Raw genomic sequence first — 21,833 nt, 5'->3', positions numbered from 1 at the left:
CTGCAGCACATGTGCAGCCAAGAACCCTGAAGACATGAGTGTACCTGCTGAACATTCACCCACCGGCATAACTCTGTACCTGTCCCAGCCATTCATCACGTAATAAGGTGACCAATTAGGGCAACATAATATTCCTCTCCATGTTAATATGCAAAATAGAAAATTAGAACATTGAGTTATCAGGTAAAAATCACAATCACAACAACCAGATGAATTAATTTTCAGATAATTTTAGTATTAAATACTAGCTATGCTTGTGATTTTAGTAATCTCAATTTTCTTTAGCAAGTCTCAATGTCTCACTTTTAAGAGGGGATATTAATAGCTACTTTGTGCATTTGTGTATATGTGAAAACAAAATAAAAATATTCAAATATAATTTTAAATACATTTAAATATAAAACTTCCAAAATATTACTAAATGTACATGTGCCTATATTTTGAATATTTAATTTACTCATATACATTAAAGTGGGATTAGATAGCTGCATGCATAGCCAGGGTGCAGATATAAGATGTGACACACTAGAACCAAAAAGGCTTAAAGCAATGCAAGAAACATGGCCATAGTCATTGGACAGGACCTCTGTGACTCTGGGCAACCTCAAAGAGCAGAAGAATGAAGAAGCCACATTGCTTTGTGTGCTCAAAAGTTTGAGAAGAAATAATATATCCATATTCTCAAATATGTTATCCAAGATGTTTATTAAATATGAAAGCCAAAGTAGTAACTTCACAGTTGAGTAACCCAACAGACACCAAGTTAACCAAGTGATAAAATAAATAAAACAATAAAATAAAACTCCAGTAACAAGACAATAAAACAATAAAATAAAACTCTAGTAAGAAGACATATTGGCATCATGAACTCCAAGCCATGATATAATGAGAAGAGCACAATATCCTTTTTGTAGTAGTCTTGCCTAAAATGCAGAGCCTCATTCCAATCATGGGAAAATATCAGACAAATCCAAGTTTAGGACATTCTGAAAATAACTGATCAGTACTCTTCCTAAGTGTCAAGATCATAACGACAAGGAAAGACTCAAGAAATGCTATGATCTGGAAGAGATTAAGGAGAAATTATAATGAAGTGCAATGTGAAATTCTCAGTAGGATCCTGGAACAGAAAAATAACACTAGTAGAAAAGATGGTGAAATAAGAGAGTAAGGTATATAGTTTAGTCAATAATATTGTACCAAAGTTAATTTTTTGTTGATGATAATTATATTTTTATTGTATCAGTCATTAATATTAGGGGAAAGTGATAAGGAATACAGGTAAACTGTGTGTACTATTTATGCCACTTTTCTTAAATCTAAAATTAGTTAAAAATTGAATGTTTTGGAAAAAATAAGTATATTGTTTTCATCTGCACATTAACATTGCTAAATTAGGCTGTGATATCTTGTACGTACAAGATTTTACTCTTTCCCTACATTTGCTTCTGTATTTAACATTGATTATAATTCTAATTCTAGTAATTTTTTCACCTTAATTCATTACTTTCAAAATTTCTTTTCTGCATAGGAGAATTATTCCATTTATAAAATAATCCATTTTAGGCTTATTTATACATATCAACATTGCACATTAACATGTCACTTCTTTTTTAATGTAATAAACTACTAAAACATCAATGATATATTCAAAAAACAGGCAATAGAAAAACCTTAGAAAACATTTTTCTAAAAGATATAATTCCCAAATAACCAATTAAGTTAACAATCTCAATTGTGGCTTTATAACCTAACTTTAATTAGTTTTGACTTGGAGCTGTGGGTATTCTGAAGATCTGAGAACTACACATGAAAGAATTTTGCAGAAGATGTCAATGAAAATACTTAATTAAAAAGTTTAAATTATGATCATTTAAATTAGCTTTTTTGTCTCAAAATATGCATGTTGAATGCATCTATGAGAATTACAAGTGTTTGCACCATTTTTCATTTTTAAGTACATTTAAGATTTAAATAAATTCATTTCCCACAAATATATTTAAAATAGATGCTTCCTAATACAAATACTAAATTAGATTCATAAACACATGTGCTGAAGTAGTGAAAAAGACAAACTATCATTATATTGTGTTTGTATTCATAAAAACATGTTTCAGTCAAGTTCATGAACACCTTCATGTACATTATTGACATATTAATAAAGAGAAAGTGTCTAGAAAAGAGAGAGTCTTGCGTAAAATGCAAAACTATAAAACTCCTAGAAGATAACATACGAGAAAACCTAGATGACCTTGAGAATGGCAATGACTTTAGATACAACAGCAAAGGCGTGATCTGCAAAAGAAATAATGAAGAAGCTAGATTTACTTAACATTAAAAAGTTCTGCTCTGCAAAAGATAATGGCAAGAGAATGAGAAAACAAACTACAGACTGGGAGAAAATACTTGGAAAAGATACATCTGATAAAGGACTCTTCTTCAAAATATACAAAGAACTGTCAAAACTCAAGAATAAGAAAACAAACAACCCTACTAAAAAATGGGCCAAAGACCTTAGCAGACACCTCACTAAAAAAGATATACGGATGGCAAATAAGAGAATAAGATGATGTTCCACATCGTTTATCATCAGGAAATGCAAATTAAAACAAGATAACCCTACACACCTATTAGAACGGCTGAAATCAGAACACTGACAACACCAAATGCTGCCAAGGATGTGGAGCAACAGAAACCGTCATTCATTGCTGGAGGGAATGCAAAATAGTATAGCCACTTTGAAAGACAGTTTGGTGGTTTCTTAGAAAGCTAAACATACTCTTACCATAGGATCCGGCAATTGCTTTCTTTGGTATTTACCCAAAGGAGTTGAGAAATTAGGTCAACACAAAAAACTGCACAAGAATGCTTACAACGGCATTATTCTTAATTGCCAAAACTTGGAAGCAACCAAGGTAGGTCAATAGATTAATGAACTGTGTACATGCAGACAATGGAATATTATTCAGTGCTGAAAAATGAGATGAGCTATCATGCCATGAAAAGACATGGGGAAACTTAGATGCATATTAGTATTCATATTACTATGAAAAAGCCAATCTGAAAAGGCTACACACTACAGGACTCCAATTTTATGATGTTTTGGAAAAGACATGATTATGGAGACAGTAAAATAATCAGTGGTTGTCAGGGGTTGGAGGGGTGGGCATAAAAGTGTGGAGCACAGAGGATTTTTAAGGAAGTTAAAATACTCTGTATGATACTAAAATGATTGATGCATATCATACATTTTTTCAAACCCATAGACTGTGCAACACCAAAAGTGAACTGTAATGTCAGCTATGAACTTCGGGTGATTAGGATGTGTCAATATAGGTTCATCAATTGCAGCTAATAATCCACTCTGGTATGAGATGTTGATAATGGGGGAGGCTATGCATGTGTGGGAGAAGGACATATATGGGAAGTCTCTGCCTTCCTGTGAATTTTGTTGTGAACATAAAATTGCTTTAAAAAAATGTTTTAAAAAAAAGAAAAAATCTTGTATCTTAAAAAATGTAAACTCTTAGTTATACTATTTAAATACCTTTTAAATATACATATAAAATTACAATGACTTTTATAAATAAAAAGTTATTTAAAACAGGGATATTTTTATTTATTTTTCCTCTTAGATTTGTTATAGAATTGGGATGGGTAAATTTCTATTTTCTTTATCTTTAGTCTTTTGAAACTTCATATTACAATCCACAGATTGATGTTTACCAAGAAATAAAAAGGCAGAAAATATTAAAACCCTGTTCAGAATTTCTAAAATGAGTTCATATATCATTCCAAGTTTCTTGAATTTCAATTTACATTAGAAATTCAAGAAATCACTTAGTGCATTAAAGATCATTTAATGCATTTTAATCACTACAGGATTAATCAGAATCAATAGGTTAGCAGTGATTGAGGCTCACTACTTATTGCAAGATTTAAAGAGTCTGGTAGCAACAGATCTTTCCCTAAAATTTTAGATAATTAATCAGACGAATCAGACTACTAGCTAGGGAGAATTCTATGTTCTATAATTTTCCTTAGTAAAATAACGTCTCCTAAATTCGTCTTAAATCTGTGCTTTATATAACAAATGTTGTATGGTGGGTTTTAATATTTAAATGTTTATATTCATTTTTATACTTAATATCTAATGACGAGACTTGCCACTGACATTTTGTATTCTTTAATAATGTATAAATTTTGTTGTTAGTGCTCTTGAGTGGATTCTGACTCCTAGTGACCCTGTGTACAGCAGATCTGAACACTGCTGTCCTCTCATCTTTTTGCATTATCATCTTATCTTCTGGTGCTATGTCAGACGATGCTCCACTGCAATTCATAGGGTTTTCATGGCCATTTTTTTTGGAAGTGGGGGGCCAGGTCCTTCTTCCTAGTCTGGCTTAGTGTAGAAGCTCTGCTGAAACCTGTCCACCAGGGGCGGGCCTACTGTTATTTGAAATACTAGTGGCATAGCTTTCAGCATCACAGCAACACGCAGCCACCACAGTATGACAACTGACAGACGAGTGTTGTGAGTCCCCGACGAGGAAATGAACATGGGGTGTAGCCGTGAGAGTGCCGAAGCTTAACCACAAGACTACCAGGGCTAGCTAATACAAATTACTTGGATTTTAATAGTTTACATTGTGGTTTTATCCATATTCTACTGTGTTGTGATTTCTGCTAGATTTTCTTTTCCTGTTTACATGAAACTCGGGTTTAAATAAAATGATTCGGGTTTCATGTGTCTGGTGTTTTTTGTAAAATTTTTGCTTTTTATTTAGCTGTTTTTAGGACAATTCCCTAAATTGAATTTCCTTTCATAGGAAGGAAGATGGAAGCTCTGCCAGTGAGGCATAGAAACTACCACTCACGGTCACCTCATTCATATACATATATATTCTATTCATAATTTGCAATGTACTCTATGAATGGTAGTTTCATGTTTCAAATGTTATTTTGCTTTACTGCTTTGAAGTAAAAATATTCTACTGTCACAATTTATTCCTCCCAGCTCTGGCCCCAGAAAAAAGTAATCCTCCCCTGATGATCTAATAATCTCAGGCCATAGTCTATCTGTTCTCCACCTGGAATTTCATCTCACCAGTCACTAGTTTGGCTTCATGTCATATCCTTAAACTCTGGACATTGGTGATGAGACTCTTAATTTAATTCCATTCATAATACATCTATAGCATTCAGATAACTTTGGGATTGATGGGACAGAAGACCACATACCAACGACAAGGATTATCCTCTGGTACACTTACTCAAAGTCACAGCATTTAGTGAGACTGCCATTAATAGAGCTACCATTGCTGGTGTGCATGCAATGCATCCTGGCAACAGTTTTTCCTTCTTGTCCTTCGGATTCCTAATGCAGTGCACATCCGTTGATGACACTTTTTGAACTGATAGATTCGTGTCAGGATTTTTTTTTTTTTTTTTTGCCAAGGAAGATTTTACCCTAAGTTAATATTTGTTGCCAATCTTCCTCGTTTATTGCTTGAGGAAGATTGGCCCCGAGCTAACACCTGTGCCAATCCTCCTCTATTTTGTATGTGGGTCACTGCCACAGCATGGCTGATGAGTGGTGTAGGTTGGTGCCTGGATCTGAACCCGTGAACCCCAGGCCACCTAAGCGGAACACGCTGAACTCAACCACTATGCCCCTGGTCAGAATTATAAGATAATTAGTTTTGACTATGCCACTGCCCTTTTATCCTTGGGGCTAAGCTCATAAATCTATAAGAACTTAACCTTGTAATATGTGATATTTGTGTGCATAGTTTTTTTTTTTTTTGAAGAGACTATTCCAAATATCTGCCTCTCATTGGTTAAATCATGTTGAGCACCCAAAAGACCACATTCTCATCTAGGGATGTAAAACAGATTAAGAGGGCCTAGGTGCTCCTAGAAAGATTTGACAGAAAACACAGACGAGCTGTATACGAGAAGCAAAGATGTTAAATCTAATCCTGGATTGTATACACAGTCGGCCCTCTGTATCCACAGGTCCTGCATCCACAGATTCAACCAACTGTGAAGCCAAAGGCCTATGATGGTTGTGTCTGTACTGAACACGTACAGACTTTTTCTTGTCATTATTCCCTAAACAATACCGTATAACAACTATTTACATTGTATTAGGTACTATAAGTAATCTAGAGATGATTTAAAGTATGGGGGTGTGTGTGTAAGTTATATGCAAATATTATGCCATTTATATAAGAGACTTGAGCATCTGTGGATTTTGGTATCCACGGGGTTCCTGGAATCAATCCCCTGCAGATACCCAGAGACAACTATATGCAAATTGAAAGAAAAGGATGCCTGCCCTCTCCTTCCAGTAAAGATGAGAAGGAAAATTGATTCCCTCATAGAGAGTTTCAGATAAATCTCTTTGCAGGAAAGAGGACAGTTAATAAAAATAAACCCTAAGATTAATTTGGAAAGGTTAAGAGAGAGGAGTCCTAGTTTAAAGGGAAAGTACTGAGATTAGGGACTTTAGCAAACGTGTTGTAGCTGGCACTGATTCTTTGGAAAGAGCAATGTAACTATGATTATTCAATACATAGTTGGAAAAAGTTTAGGCTGTGGGGCTCTTCCTTCAACCTGGTGTAGAACTACAGAATGAAAGACTGGAAATGAGCGATGGAGAACAGTCATGCGAAATCAAAGAATAGTCACACTTTCAGGAGAACACCCCTATTTCCATTTAATAATAGTCTTTAAATAATAAAATGAGTATGTATCATTCTGTATCCAATAAAAAGAAAGAAATCGCATAGCAATTTAATAGGAGAAATTTAATATAGAGAATTATTAAGCTATGCTAGGAAAGTAAATATAAACATGTAAAGAGAGCTCTAAAGGGTACCCTAGGGCCGAAGGAGTGTCCCAAAGAAAATCAAATTTGGAAGGGAGGCCTCTTTACCAAAGCTGAGATTCATACCTCATTGGAGAAGGTGTGGTTGCAACTCACAAGTTGCACTTCAACTTTGTGCGTAAAAGGCAAAGAAGTTCTCTGGGTTATCAAGGAAAGAGCCTTTGCCACAGTTTGTCAGGTGGGCACACAGAGCCGGTCAAGGCACTGCTGTGAGCTCAAAGTCCAGGGCATACAATGTCCACATGGGGAGAGGTACAAGAAACAGACCTCTAGGTGCAGTGGTGCCATGGCTGTTGGAGGGGCCCACCGAGAAGAGGGTACACTAGTGCTCTCATGAGGCCTGGAGTACACAACATCCATAACAAGAGAGCCCCAGGAGGTTGACCACCAGGCAGTGGCTGGAGCTGAGAGTTTGCCAAGAGACTGACCGCTCTGGGTGTGTGGCTGGGGCACAGCATCCCCAGATGTCCTCACATTCCCACAAGGTTACTCGACCATATATCATACCAGGAGTCAGAATCCAGGCCATTATCATAGCAGAGGTTCTGGAATGTAAGTCTGGAGCTGAAAGGCAATGAATGCGTAATTTGTACAGCCTTCTCTTTGGCTACTCAGTTTCCATATACATCCCACACATTTGAACTCCCATCTGTAAACCAGACTCAAATTTTTCCTCCCACAATCAATAGTTGTCAGGAGGTCATCAGCATGGATTGTTGAAGAGAAGGCAATACAACCAGAGTTGGTACTCAAGGAGTCTCGGCTACTTGCTTATACAACTGATTGTAGTACCTTCTGGACCTGCCCAAGCTTGGTCTTCTATATACCATTTTCATTTGATGATTGACTGTTGCTCTGCCCACTCAACCTTATGACCAGGTGGGTCAGACGACACCAAGCTGTCGTCACAGTGTGAAATTGCTGCAAAATCTGTGTGCTGCTCTTATACCCACTTGAAACTGGATGACTACTTGGGTCAAAGTAACACATTCCAATTTTGTTTGTGTTGCCTCCAAAATTACAGAAATCTTATCAAATCTTTGCTTTTTTTTTAATTGATAGATGGTACAAGCTGAAGCAACTTGTCTTCCACCTTGAGTGGGGTCTTTCATTAATCCGCCATATCATTAGTCCCACAGAAACTTCCCTGACATACTGTCCCTGAATTTTTCTGGATTTTGTCTCCCACCCTTTAGTTACCGAATGTCTTAATAAGGCACTAAAGTACCTGTGTTTACAGCTCATCGGGTCTAACCAACGTAATGTCCTCGGTATAGTGGACCAGTGTGATGTTTTGCGGAGTGCCAAAATGATTAAGATCTCTGGGGACTATAACTGTGTCAGAGAGCAGGAGAATTTACGTAGTCTTGCGGCAACAAAGTGAAGTTATATTGTAGCCCTGTGAGTAAGAGCAAACTACTTCAGGTAGTCCTTGCAAATCTGTATTTAAAAAAAAGATCTGAGTCAGGTAAATAGCTGGATACCAAGGACCAGGGGATGTGCTGATTTTCTCCAGTAAAGATGCTACATCAGGGACAGCAGGTGCATGGGAGTCATCACCTGATGATGTTTGTGATGGTCCACACCAATTTTCCAAGATCCACCTGACTTCAGCAGCAGTCATACTGATGGGTTAAATGGAACTGAGATAGATGTCAACACATTTTTTCTTTTTAGTCTTTTATGTGGAATTAATCTCTGCGGTATTCCTTCTGGTTTACTTTCTTGGTACGAGAAAATTTCAAGAACTTCACTTAGCTTGTAGAATGACCCTCACCCCATGAGTCAGGAAGCTGATGTGAGGATTCTTCCCATTACTAAGTATGTCTGTTCCAGTTATAGATTCAGGAACTGGGGGAAAACACATGATGGGCCTATGGACCAGCTGGACCCACTGTGAGTCAGACTTATGACTTCATTTATTACCAGAGCACCATTAAGTCCCCACTTTGGTGGAACACAGTGGGATTTTGGGTCCCTAATAATCAATGTACATTTAGAACAAGTGTCTCAAAATCTCTAAAAGATAGAGGTATTTTATTTTCTCCATTCAGTCACTCTTGTTTATGGCCACAGCCCTTTGGAGAAAGTTCAGTGGAAGATTTATCATGTGTCCATATGGCAGTGGTCCATTATTGCCGAGCAGGTAGTAAAGAATGAATTTGGAGTGGAGAGGCAATAAATTGATAGCTGGGACAGAGTGTCAAGAGAATATAGAACATTTCCAAATGAAGGCTTAGACAATTATAATAGAATGTGGCAAATTTTATATCAAAGACAACTTAGTCTCTAAGGAGAGTAAATGTCAAATAAGAAGAATGTTTCTTTTGAAGAGTAGATGTTTGATAACACATTATAAAACATAAGAAGAAGATATTCACCCCTACTCGATTGCGTTATAAGGTTAATAATATCAAGGAATGTGCCCTAGAAATATTATCCATACTGCCAGGTGTAAGAGTATATTTGATGCATAAGAAGATTATACTGAATGTATTTCTCTTCCAATGAAGTTAGAATATATAAATATTTCTAATGACTAAACTATTTGAAAGCACCTGTTCTGTGGGGAAATAAAAATTTCAGCCGTGGACATATCTTATTAAAAATAGTGATGTTGAATGAGTGCTTTTCTCTCACTATAAAATGAATCTATCATAGATATTTTTTGTTTCCTTACTTGATTACAAGTAAGCTATTAGATATTATCAGAAAGATACAGGAATGTCTGTGCTAATTGATTTAAAGTAATTGTCTTTTATTTAGGAAAAAAATGAATTTTTTTAATCTATATGACCCAATGTTCAGTTCAATTACATTAAATCTATTACATTTAATAAGCAGAGAAATACAAATGCTAAGCTTTGTATTTCATCAGAGTTGGTTGATAAACTCAACATTTTATTAATATAACGTATTTGAGAATTGTTCTAGGATGTCATGTAGGCATATTTCCATAATAAAATGGAAGCATATCAGTGAGTACTTATTTCCAACAGGGAGAAAATACAGAATTAAGCATATGTACAATATGTGTGTGCCCTTAATAAATTATCTTGTGGAAAAAATGGCTAATTTTCTCTATGTCAACCATTAAGTATTAAAGATTTTTAAATTAATTGATTATAGACTGTAGATGTCACAAAAAGCACTTGGAGATTTTTTATTATCTATATGTCCATAAGTAAATTGAGCAAGACACAAGGAATAGGTGATTCCAATTTCCAGCAGAGTTTTCAGAAGAATTAATATTTTAAGGCTATGCTACATGGCATGATCGTATGGACATATCATGGCAAACGGGTTATGGTTAGATATTTTAGTTCTATTCAAGTTATGCACCATCACATCCTTTGTCATGTAGGTAAAAGCAGTTCTGAAATCTTAGTATAGATGACTAACCTTCTTTAGATAAGCCATACAGCCTGAGAATTCACAGGAAATAATGAAGGAATTGTGCTATTTCTTCTAGACCTAGTACATATATTTATCGATTATAGTATCCAAATAAAATAGGTTTAGAAAGTAAGTCCTCAAGGAATCATTTTTTCATAGCTGATCTTGTTCAAAATAGTCTAATTGGCATGGAATTACTAGAGATTTGGAATATTCTCTCTCAAAAATATCTCAGCATTTTTTATGTAAGTAACCTAATGTTGACCTTTCCTATCTTTTCAATTTTCCTCCTCTGTGTCACCTACTATGTAAAATGGAGACAATTCTTAGATGAATCTACTAATTAAACAGGCTAGCTTTGAATTAAAATAAGAAATTATAGACTCATGTGAATCTAGCATCTCGCTACACACAAACAACTCTTTTCCATTTAGGGAAAAAAAATAATCCATTGTCCTGCATAGCTTCCTCTAGCAAAATATTTTGCTGACTAAACTTAATTTAATGTTTAAATGGTATTGCTATAAAATATGTTTAGCAATGCATTATTCAAGAAAGTTAAGGTCTTTATTGGCGATATAGCAGGGAGACTAATGATGTTAGGATGTTAAGTTTCTTGGAAAAAGTTAAGTTTTGTACATTTTTGTTAAATCTAAAAAATATTTTAAATTTCCCTAAGCATAATTGTGTCACCAAAGTTCTGAAATAAAATCAAGATAGGTAAGGATAACGAGTTTGCATATCTAGGGTGCAATAAAATATCATGAAAACATTTTACAAGTCTATTTTTATACCATTATGCCTTCATCCTACTTTTTATTTCACTTTGAGAAAAGGGTTTAGAATTAAGTTAATATTGTCTTTTCTTACTTTACATACAATATTTTTATTTTGTTTGTTTTATTAAAGAGTAAGTGAAGGTCAGTTAATATAGTATTATAAAATAAAATGTGTTTTTTGTGTGTGTGTGCGTGAGGAAGATTAGCCCTGAGCCAACATCCATTGCCAATCTTCCTCTTTTTGCTGAGGAAGATTGGCCCTGGGCTAACATCTGTGCCCAACTTCCTTTACTTTATATGGGACGCCACCACAACAAGGCTTGAAAAGCGGTGCATAGGTCTGCACCCGGGGTCCGAACCCTTGAACCCCAGGCCACCAAAGTGGAGCATGTGAACTTAATTGCTACACCACTGGGCTAGCCCCCAAAATGTGGGTTTTACAGGAAGAGCAATTCTAAATTTTAAAAGAAAATATTTCTTTGAATTTTAACAAATGTTTTTATTATAGTGTTTCAGAAATTTGACCAAAAATATTTCATATTGTTTTGATACATCAAACATACTAAAATTGTTAATCCATTAACTAGATAGCATAGTTACACAACATATGGTAAGTAAATAAAGAGACTGGGAATAAGAAATAACTCTTCTAACTACTTCCCACCAATAACTTCTTGAAATCTACATAATGCTACAACAACTAGTGCTGCAATAGGGCACCATGAGGTTATGTGTGTGAATATGTATGTGTGTGTGTTGTACCGAAAACGTACAACAATGAGAAAATTAATTTCTGACAATGCTTAAAGGAAAATCGTTAGTCTCTGACAAAGCTTGAACGAGAAATAAGAAAATTTCCAGATATAAAGTAAAAACTAAAAATAAATGCTTGTCTTCATTAATCTTTGCATTTTTTACCATTAAGTAAAACAATTTAATTTTTCAAAAGAACATTTTAGATGTCAATGATAACTTGTTGAATGATTTCTACCTACATAGCATCAGATTTTAAAGCAATATACTAAAACTAAATTACTTAATCCAAGAAATCACGTGATTACTATCCCCATCTCTTATCCAGATAAAGTAAATCAAGAAAGACATAAAAATTAAAAGGACCAGCCCCAATGGCCTAGTGGTTAAGTTCGATGTGCTCTGCTTTGGTGGCCTGGGTTCAGTTCCCGTGAATGGACCTACACCACTTGTCAGTGGCCATGCTGTGGTGACCCACATACAAAATAGAGGAAGACTGGCAACAGGTATTAGCTCATGGTGAATCGTCCTCAGCAAAAAAAAATAAAATAAAAAAATAAAAGTTTAAGATCCTAAGAACAAGAAGAGTGAGAGATAGACATTCTAAATCAGAGAGGTTAAATATTCTGCATATTGAATGGTGATACCCTCATCCCATACACCTTTCCAACCTTCAGATCACAACTATGAAGCATATATCACAAAGCTGGAGATTGGATTTACCTCTTCTTTTTCTGTAGAAATTGAAGAAAATATTTCTACTTTGGATTTCCTAGTGAAAAAGCTGACTGGTCACCCAATTTTTTTTTAGTAGAGGATCTGAATGATCTATGGCCACCTCCATTTCTAACACACAAAATAGTTCCAATCAATCTTTCAGTACATCACTTTTTCTTTTTAAAAAATTTGAGCTTTACTGAGGTATAATTGACAAATAAAATTGCAAGGTCCTTAAAATGTACATCTTAGTGATTTAATATACGTATACATTAGGAACGCATTACCCTCATCTAGTTAATTAATTCATTCATCACCACACATGTTTATTCATTTAATTTTTTTCTTTTTGGTGAAAATATTTAAGTTCTACTGTGTTAGCAAATTTCAATTATCCAATACATAGAGTTGCATAATACAAACTCAACATACAACAATCAGATGCATTTCAAGGGCCGGCTCGTGTGCTCTGCTTCAGCGGCCTGGGGTTTGCTGGTTTGCATCCTGGGTGTGGACCTACACACTGCTTGTCAAGCCATGCTGTGGTGGCATCCCACATACAAATTGGAGGAAGACTGGCACAAATGTCAGCTCAAGGACAATCTTCCTCAAGCAAAAACAGGAAGATTGGCAATGGATATTAGCTTAGGGCCAAACTTCCTCACCAAAAAAACAAAAACAAAGAAAATCAGATTCATTTCTATACACTAAAAATAAACTATCAGAATGAGAAATTAAGAAAACAGTCTCATTTACAATTGCATCAAACAGAATAAAATACTAGGAATAAATTTAACCAAGGAGGTGAAAGATCTGTACACTGAAAACTATAAGAAATTAATGAAAGAAATTGAAGAGGATAAAATAAATGGAAAGATAGTCCATGCTCATGGATAGGAAGAATTAATAGGGTTAAAATGTCCATACTACTTAAAGCAATTTACAGATTCAACATAATCCCTATCAAAAGTCTAATGGATTTTTTCACAGAAATAGAAAAAAAAATCTTAAAATTTGTATGAACCACAAAAGATCCCCAATGGCCAACCCAATCTTGAGAAGGAAGAACAAAGCTGGAGGCATCACACTTTCTGATTTCAGACTATATTAAAAAGCTGTAGTAATCAAGACACTATGTTATTAGCATAAAAACAGACACATAGATCAATAGAACAGTATACAAAGCCCAGAAATAAACTAGTGTATCCCTTTTAAATAAGAATGGACAGCCAAGGATTACCAAATATTCAAGGAAAAATTCCAAAATGGAAGCCAGAGGCAAATGCAATTGAACAGGGAAAGGGAGCTCAGAAGCAACAAAATCAATGAAGAGGTAAGAAGACAAGTTGAATAAGTTATAATAAAGGCTTTTGGAGAAAGGATGTGTGGTATTCATGGTACAAATACCAAATGCTGTTGAAAAAGTAATAATCAGAAAATGGGGGGCCGGCCCCGTGGCTTAGTGTTTAAGTGCGTGCGCTCTGCTGCTGGCGGCCCGGGTTCGGATCCCGGGCGTGCACTGACACACCGCTTCTCCGGCCACGCTGAGGCCGCGTCCCACATACAGCAACTAGAAGAATGTGCAGCTATGACATACAACTATCTACTGGGGATTTGGGGGGAAAAAATAAATAAATAAAATCTTTAAAAAAAAAAAAAAAGAAAAGAAAACGGAAAATAGATCCTGGAAATTAAAATATGATGGTCCAAATTTAGAAGTCCATAGAGAGAATGTAAGATGAAGTTGAATTATTCTACTAAAAAATAGAAGAATGTAAAATAAATGGAAGTCAATAAGAAGAGTAAGGCTAAGAAAACTAGACTATAAATGTAGGAGATACAAAGTCTGACATAGGCATTCTACAAAGAACCAAGAAAAAAAAAATCATCAAAGTATCAGGAATGTTTTCTAGATCTGACGCTTATGAATTCTTAGATTGAAAATGCTGTCTAAGTACTTTGCACAAGGAATAAAAAAAGACTAATGCTAAAGTATATAATTGTCTCATTTTAGAATGTGACAGATGATGAGAAGATTCTAACAATTTCCAGAAGCAAAATCAGTTACATTACAAGAACTGAAAAAAATGATAGTAGAGTTCATTGTATCACTGGAATCCAGAAGACAGTGAAGAAATGTATTCATTACTCTGAGTAAAAATTATTTTCAAACAAATTTATACTATTAGTAAGATTTTCAATCAAATGTGATGGTATCATAAAGACATCATCATGTATGTTACACTTACCTTCCACACAACTTCAGAAAATTCATTGAGACTGTGTTCCACCAAATATGAACAACTAAACAAAAGAGAGAGCGAGAACAAGAGATCCAACACTCACAGACCTCATCTGAAGTGAGAGGAGAAGGAAATTCCTAGAATGTTGACAAGTAGAAATCCTTTGAGGACAGCAGGACAGCAGGTCTAGAGAGCAAAACATTTGAAATGGAACAGGACATCAGAGGGTTCAAGAAGGAGCTATAAAAAATGCAGATACCTTTTCTGCTTTAACAGATCAATTCACAAACGTCTCATCGAGTTTAGGTTGGATTAGCAAGAGGGGCATGAAAAATAACAGAGACAAAAGGAAAAAATAGTGGCTAACTCCAGTGAAAATAAAAATTCAAGAAGGAAAATAAAACTATTTGGATCTGTATTAAATAATGTTTATGTAGTTACAATAACCAAAATACTGAATATGAATTTAACCAAAATTGAAGATATAATGTTATGGGGAGGATGAATGAGGGAAAAGCATGAGTTTGAAAGTGAGCTGATATCTTCATTTCCCATAAAGGAAGTGACTAAAAAGTTTTAAAGCAAAGAATTAGGAGATATGATTATTCATTATTGTTTTCAATAGATGGCAGTAAATGGCAAAACATACACATACACACACACAACACACACAAGTACGTACACATGTCTAACTGTTGAGAGCAGTTTCCTCTAGGAAAGGAGAGGGGTTGAGGAAGGGCTGAAAAGGAGCATTTTTTATTGATATTGATGGCATAAGGCTTTCGACGCTTTAAAACTGTTTGAACTGCTTACATGTCATAATTTAAGAAAAAGAAAAATTAACATTAATGAAATTTGAAGAATGATTTCATGTTTTCAAAAAATAGTAAATGCAATAATTTAAGTAAATTGAATAACTTAATATATGTGCTTCCTGGAAATCACAGCAGTTTAACTTTTTCCTTTAATTTGCAAGATACTCTCAACTTGTGATCTTTCGTTAATTATCTTCAGCGAATTATTGTCCTATTTTGACATTCCTTAGGCACTGCCCTGCTTTAAAGACTCTTCTCTCTATTATTAGTTGGTAAATTATCTTGGAATATAAATTGATTTTAATATTAATTTTACCAAAATATAATTAAGGAGTTGACCCTGGAGTACTATCATCAACCTTTTGCTTAAAAACCCATAGTTTTATGGGTATCTTATATTCCATAATCAAGATTTTTAATAAGATGTATTTTTACTTATTTTATCTCTACTGGAGTTACTTTTAATGATTTATTGGATTTTTAATGACATAGCTAATATTACATGATACTCATCTCTGGTAAGGCCCCAAAGAATTTGTATTAAAATCCTTAAAAATATTGTAGTAGAAACAAAATTTACATAAAGAATAAATACAAGTCATAAAATATAATTTTAAAAGAAATGAATTATTTACCTTTGAATGATAATACGGAAATAATATACACAGCATCAAATAAATTTCACAATAAAAACAAAGTTTTTTTGTGAAATTCACAGAACATAGAAATTATTACAATAATGCCCCCATGGTCATGAGTGCATTAGAAGCACTCACAATTCTAAGAAATCATATTTTGGTCAACAAATACATATGTTATCAAGAAAATTACATGATGGAAGTCAAATTGATGAATATATATTTGAAATAATTGCTTTTTTATATTATCAAATATACCTTCCTTCCTATCTTCCTATTCCCTCTCTTCTCCTTTCTCCCAGTTCCCTCCTGTCTTCTTTCTGTCCTCTCCCTTCTTTGACAAACAAGAACACTAGTATTTAACAAGCATTAATCTAGATATACAGGGATACACAGATGAATGATCATGTTTCCTGTAGCCATCTAGCTAGCATTCTATTTAAGCAATCACTCAAGAAAATCTTTCAGTTTATTTTATAAAAATTATATAGAGATTACAAAAGAGGATCATAATCTCTTTGTGATTAAAAATGTTGTCTTGTTTCCAGGTATATTGAGTGTCGAGAAAACGAGTTGCAAACTGTTTCTCGAAAGATAGATAGTAAATATTTTAGGCTTTCCTAGCCACACATTCTCTGTCACAACTGTGAAAGTATCCACAGAAAAAAAACAAATCAACACACTTTGTTGTGGCTTGTAATTTGTTGACTTCTGGTCTAGAAAAATGCCTGGCTCGTTTTAGGTGCTGAATAGATGAGTATGATTGTCACATACACTGACTCAGTATGTCATCATGGTACTACCTTTTACTATGCTGTAGATGTATGTATATATGTAACATTGAATTAGATATAAAGACAATTGTCAAATAAAAACAAATCCAGAGTTAAATAAGTAGAAATTTTTTTCCAAAAGAATAGTCCAATAGGGAGAATGTTCCAATCTCAGAAATATGCAAGCATCTCAAAATAAAACAGAAAAAAGTTCTTATGTTATAGGGAAGGATAGACAATGCTTAGCAGACGCTTTAAGTTCAAATTGGTAATCAAAAGGGAGAATGATCATAGTTTGACATGAAATCTGTCTCCTGTTGTTAGAAGATACTCAGAATAACCTGAAAAGGGATATGTTCCCCTTTTTAGTGCTTGCTCAAGTTTGAGAGCAAGTGAAAGTGCAGGGGTCTGTGAGGATTAGAGATGCCTGACTGATGTTTGGCCAAGGCAAAGCAGAGGGTAAAAATGGGCAACTGTGAACATTTGATCACAGACTATAATTACTATTTTAGCCCCTACTCCCCTGGCTTTCGTCTCACTTCACTGGCTGCTCCTTCTCCGTCTCTTTTCTAATTCACCTTGTCTTAGTGACCTGGAAATGATAATTTTAAAAATATAGGAACAATTCACAATACCTGTCCTCTAATTAAAAAACAAAATCAGGTATGCAAAGTAGCAGGAAAATACAACCAATAATATGGCAAAAAAGAAGTACCAGTCAATGGAAACAACCCCAGAAATGAGACAAATGTTAGAAATAGTAGGAAAGCGTATATAGTACAAATAAACTTTATTTGTTCAAAAAGATGGAGCAAAACATGCATATGATAAGAAAAGAAATGGACGATATACTTAACACTCATACTGAATTTATAGTGATGAAAAATACTGTCTGAGGGGGAATATACTCATCAGATTAGACACTGTGGCATCAATGACTAGGGAACACAAACTCTAGCAATAGAAAATATTCAAAATGAAACAGAAAAAATATATAAAATAATAATAAAACAGACCATCAGTGCACATTTGAACAATATTAAGTGGTCTAAAACAAGTGTAATTGGAGTCCCCAAAGAAGGGAAGAAATAATGGTTGAGAATGCTTAAAAATTTGACGAAAGCAGTAAACCTACCAATCTAAGAATCTCAATGAACTCCAAGCAGAAGGCACTTAAAGAAGACCACATATATGTACACGTACTACTTTGATGAAAACTAGTTATGAAGAGAAAATATTGAAAGCCTTTAGAGGAAAAAGACAAATATACAGAGAAACAAAATTAGAGTAACAGATGACAACTCAAGGCAGAAGACAGTGGAACAATATTCCAAAAATGCTAATAGAAAATGAAGAATAAGTTTGAATTACGTGCCCACCAAAATTGACTTTAAAAAATTGAAATAAAAACATTTTCAAACACACAAAACTTTAAAGAATACATCACCAGCTGGACAATACAACAAGCAAAAGTAAAGAAATCTCTTCAGGCATATGAAAAAATGACGTGAACAGAATTAGGATTAACCTAAAAAAGAAAAAGCAATGAAAAAAGAAGATATTTGAATAAATATTTTTAAAATATTTTTCTTATTTTTTGTATATATGTAAAAGACAATTAAGTGTTTAAAGGAAAAATAATAACAATGGATTGTGGAGTTTATACAATAAGATAAACTAGAACATACAATATAGCACAAGCTTCAGAAGAAATTGGAATTGTACTAAGGTTCTGATACTGTATGTGAAGTGGTTTACTATTCCTAGACGGTAAACTGTGATATATTAAAGTTTTATTCTGTAAATACTAGAACAGTGATTGTAAATTCTTGAAAAGAAAACAAAGAGATAGAGGTAAGAAGCAAATGAAACCCATTAAAATCAATCATGAAAATATATTCAATTAAATCAAATAGAAAGGAGAAACAGAGAAAGGGTTGGGGAGAAGAAGAGATGAGACAAAAAGAAAGCAAATAGCGAGATGATAAATTCAAACCAAATCATATCGATAGTCACGTTAAATATAAATAGTCAAAAGACACCAATTAAAAGGCAGAGGTTGCCAGATTGAATAAAAATGAAACCTCTTACTCTATGCAGCCTACAAGAAATCCACTTTAAATGCGAAAACACAAGTACATGAAAAGTAAAAGGCTGGGAAAAGATGTACTAGCTAACGCCAATCAAAAGAAAGCTGGATTGACTGTGTGGGGTAAGAAATGCCTGACTGTGTATAAGAAATTTCTCACTCATTTACCTCTCTTCACAGATATCTTTCCTTCTCACTCCTTTTCTTTTCAAGAGAAAATAAAGTTATAAAAGAAATGGGGATATGGGGATATCTACAGACAGCATTCATCTGTGACCTAACCTGGAGTAGTTATTTTCTTCCTTAACCTTACTCCTCTTTAAACAGAGCATAAGTCAATAACTAAAGCTAACACTTCATTTGAGATGTGCAGGCCCAAGATAATGAAGATAATGAAAAAAAAAAAAAAGAAATCAAGCAAAGAAAGATATGAAGCAGTGTGATTGTGTTATCATTCTGGCCACCCCAAGAGACGTAACATTGACAGCCAGTTGCTCTGCAGACAAATTTGCTCTGGAAAGGTTGAAAGGAGAAATACATCACTGATCATACCAGGTTAGAGAGAAAAGAGCAGCATGTATGTATTTCCTGGCTCTCTCTGATCTTATTTCCTGTTGCTTATGCAACACCCCACGTGGGAACTCTCTCCTCTATTCTTCCGTATTGGATGCTCATGAAGTTAGATTCCAAAATCTGCATGGTGTTTGTTTTACTGAAGTCCAGATGTAACAGGGCAGCTTCACATGAGTAACATGAGAGCCAAGATAAAGAAAGATATAGTTGGATGAGGCTGAGAAGTAGTACAAAGTTTATGTATAATATATTTTCCAATCTTACATTTTTTTGTTTCTCCCTTATTTCCAAAGCTCATGCCCCAACCTATTTTGAGGAAAGGGGATTTATAATATGCAATATTTACTATACCCATGAAGTAATTCATTTTTTGGAACTACTGTACTTAAAATGTTTCCATTCCTGAGAATAGCATCTTACTTCTAAATGGAAGATGAACAATAAACCAAATAAAGTTTGAGTAAGTAAAAACAATATAAAAATGGTAATGAGAGAGAGTGAAAAAAATATACAATTACATTTGATTCCATTTGAAGGGGCTGGTTTTTTATTTTTGCTGTTCAATATAATTAAGTCATTTTCCTCTTTATTTTCAATACTACATTTTGAATTGATTGAAAAAATTTTAATGCTGTCACTGAAATGGATTAGTTTTCTTCTGAGCAGACCACTTAGCCACTTGATATTTTCCTGTATTGAGAGACTTATATAACAACATGTTTCTTTTGGTAAACCAGTGACTAGCATAAGGAAAAGTGGAATGTTGGTGTTGGACAGGACATTTAATTTCTCCTCTATGTGTAAAAAGTCTAGTATTGGCTGGGTTTTCGCACAGCAAATGTGAAAAATAAAATAGTATATATTCTTCTTTTGATTTTCAGCCAAAAATGTCAGAGGAATGACATTTTGCTTTTATTTATTTATCTATTTGGTTCTAAGGGCTAGAGTTTAAAAATTATGAATAAAGGTGAAGAGACTGACAAAGCATTTTGTACATTCAGAATGAGTAGTAATACAAGTATCTGTAAAATACTGCAAGAGGAAAGATTAAATATGGGATATATTGATCATCTTTTTTTGAAGAATTCCTTATATTTGGGCTATTAAACTTTTACGCATAAAAATTGTGCTCTATATGGCAGTTTAAGACTCCCATAAGAAAGGATGATAATTTGGATCAATAGTTGAGCCAGGTGAAATTAAGCAAAATAAACTATACATGTTGTATTCTTTCAACATTCCCACATAATTTTTATTGACTCCGGCTGATTTTATCAGCAGCTTGAATATGAAATGGTTGAACGCATATTTCCACTTCCAAAATTTTTTCAAGCATTGATAACTGTACTCCGATTTTCTATTCAAAACAGCTATAAAGACAAACCATTCTTAAAAAAAAATCTTAAAGTTGTTTATAAAAGTTTTATATAGTGGAAAGAACCCCTGATAAACATCATTGTGATTTTTAAAAAATCTAATAGTAGGTCTAAACTGACAGAACACTTTACCCACTTCAAAAAGTGCTGTATAAACATGCCATTCATATTCTACACATCCTAATTTCTTCAATATATTATTAATAAAACAGCAAAATTCCAAAGTCTCTAAATGTTTTTTAAGAAGGTAATGCACCAACTTTTACAGGAAAGCAATAACATAAACAAAAAGGAAAGTAATATGGCTTAAAGTGTACATTGCTTTGCAAACTGGCCCCATACACAGAGGGGAAAGAGAGACCGAAGAAAGAAGCAGACACTCCAGATCAATAGGGGGCAGTTTCAATAAACAGAGGACTTACTTACGAGGCTTGTCTTGGGAGGCCACAGGAAGAGCAGATCTCTCTACCTGCCATCAGAAGTTTAAAGTTTATGTAGAGGCCTTAACTGGGTTCAGTCATGTGTTTAGTCCAGATGGTCTCAATAACAACTTGCTCTCTCAAGGCTGTGTCCTTGGAACAGCTCCCACTGTGGGAAAGGTAGACAGAGTGTACATTCCAAGGGCAGGGGAGGGGGTGAGGAACCTTCGATTGCCCGGGTCCAGCTGGACGGTCAGTCAGCACTCACATCCTCCCGATTACCTCCTCCAACAGCGTATAATTCAAGACATGCTTGGGTTCTCACAGAGAGCAATCAAATGCTTATTTATGCTTTGAAAAATAAGTTTAA

At 34.4% G+C, this 21,833-nt stretch overlaps 1 long non-coding RNA gene across 2 annotated transcripts in view; it reads right to left on the bottom strand.

Annotated features, from left to right (window-relative positions):
* The window catches only part of LOC147913005 (uncharacterized), a 43,331-nt gene extending 21,766 nt beyond the window's left edge, over positions 1 to 21,565 (bottom strand). The window contains exon 1 of one of the 2 annotated variants that reach the window (XR_015549212.1): positions 21,467 to 21,565. This is a non-coding gene — a long non-coding RNA (uncharacterized LOC147913005). The remainder of the gene's footprint in view (positions 1 to 21,466) is intronic. The other variant, XR_015549210.1, reaches the window with a different exon arrangement.
* Positions 21,566 to 21,833: the final 268 nt, after the last annotated feature.

Source organism: Ceratotherium simum, chromosome 31 (assembly GCF_057802395.1).
Source record: "Ceratotherium simum simum isolate JZ-2026a chromosome 31, ASM5780239v1, whole genome shotgun sequence".
NCBI classification, from domain to species: domain Eukaryota; kingdom Metazoa; phylum Chordata; class Mammalia; order Perissodactyla; family Rhinocerotidae; genus Ceratotherium; species Ceratotherium simum.
The sequence above is the reverse complement of the archived record's forward strand: the minus strand, read 5'-3'. Positions and strand labels throughout refer to the sequence as shown.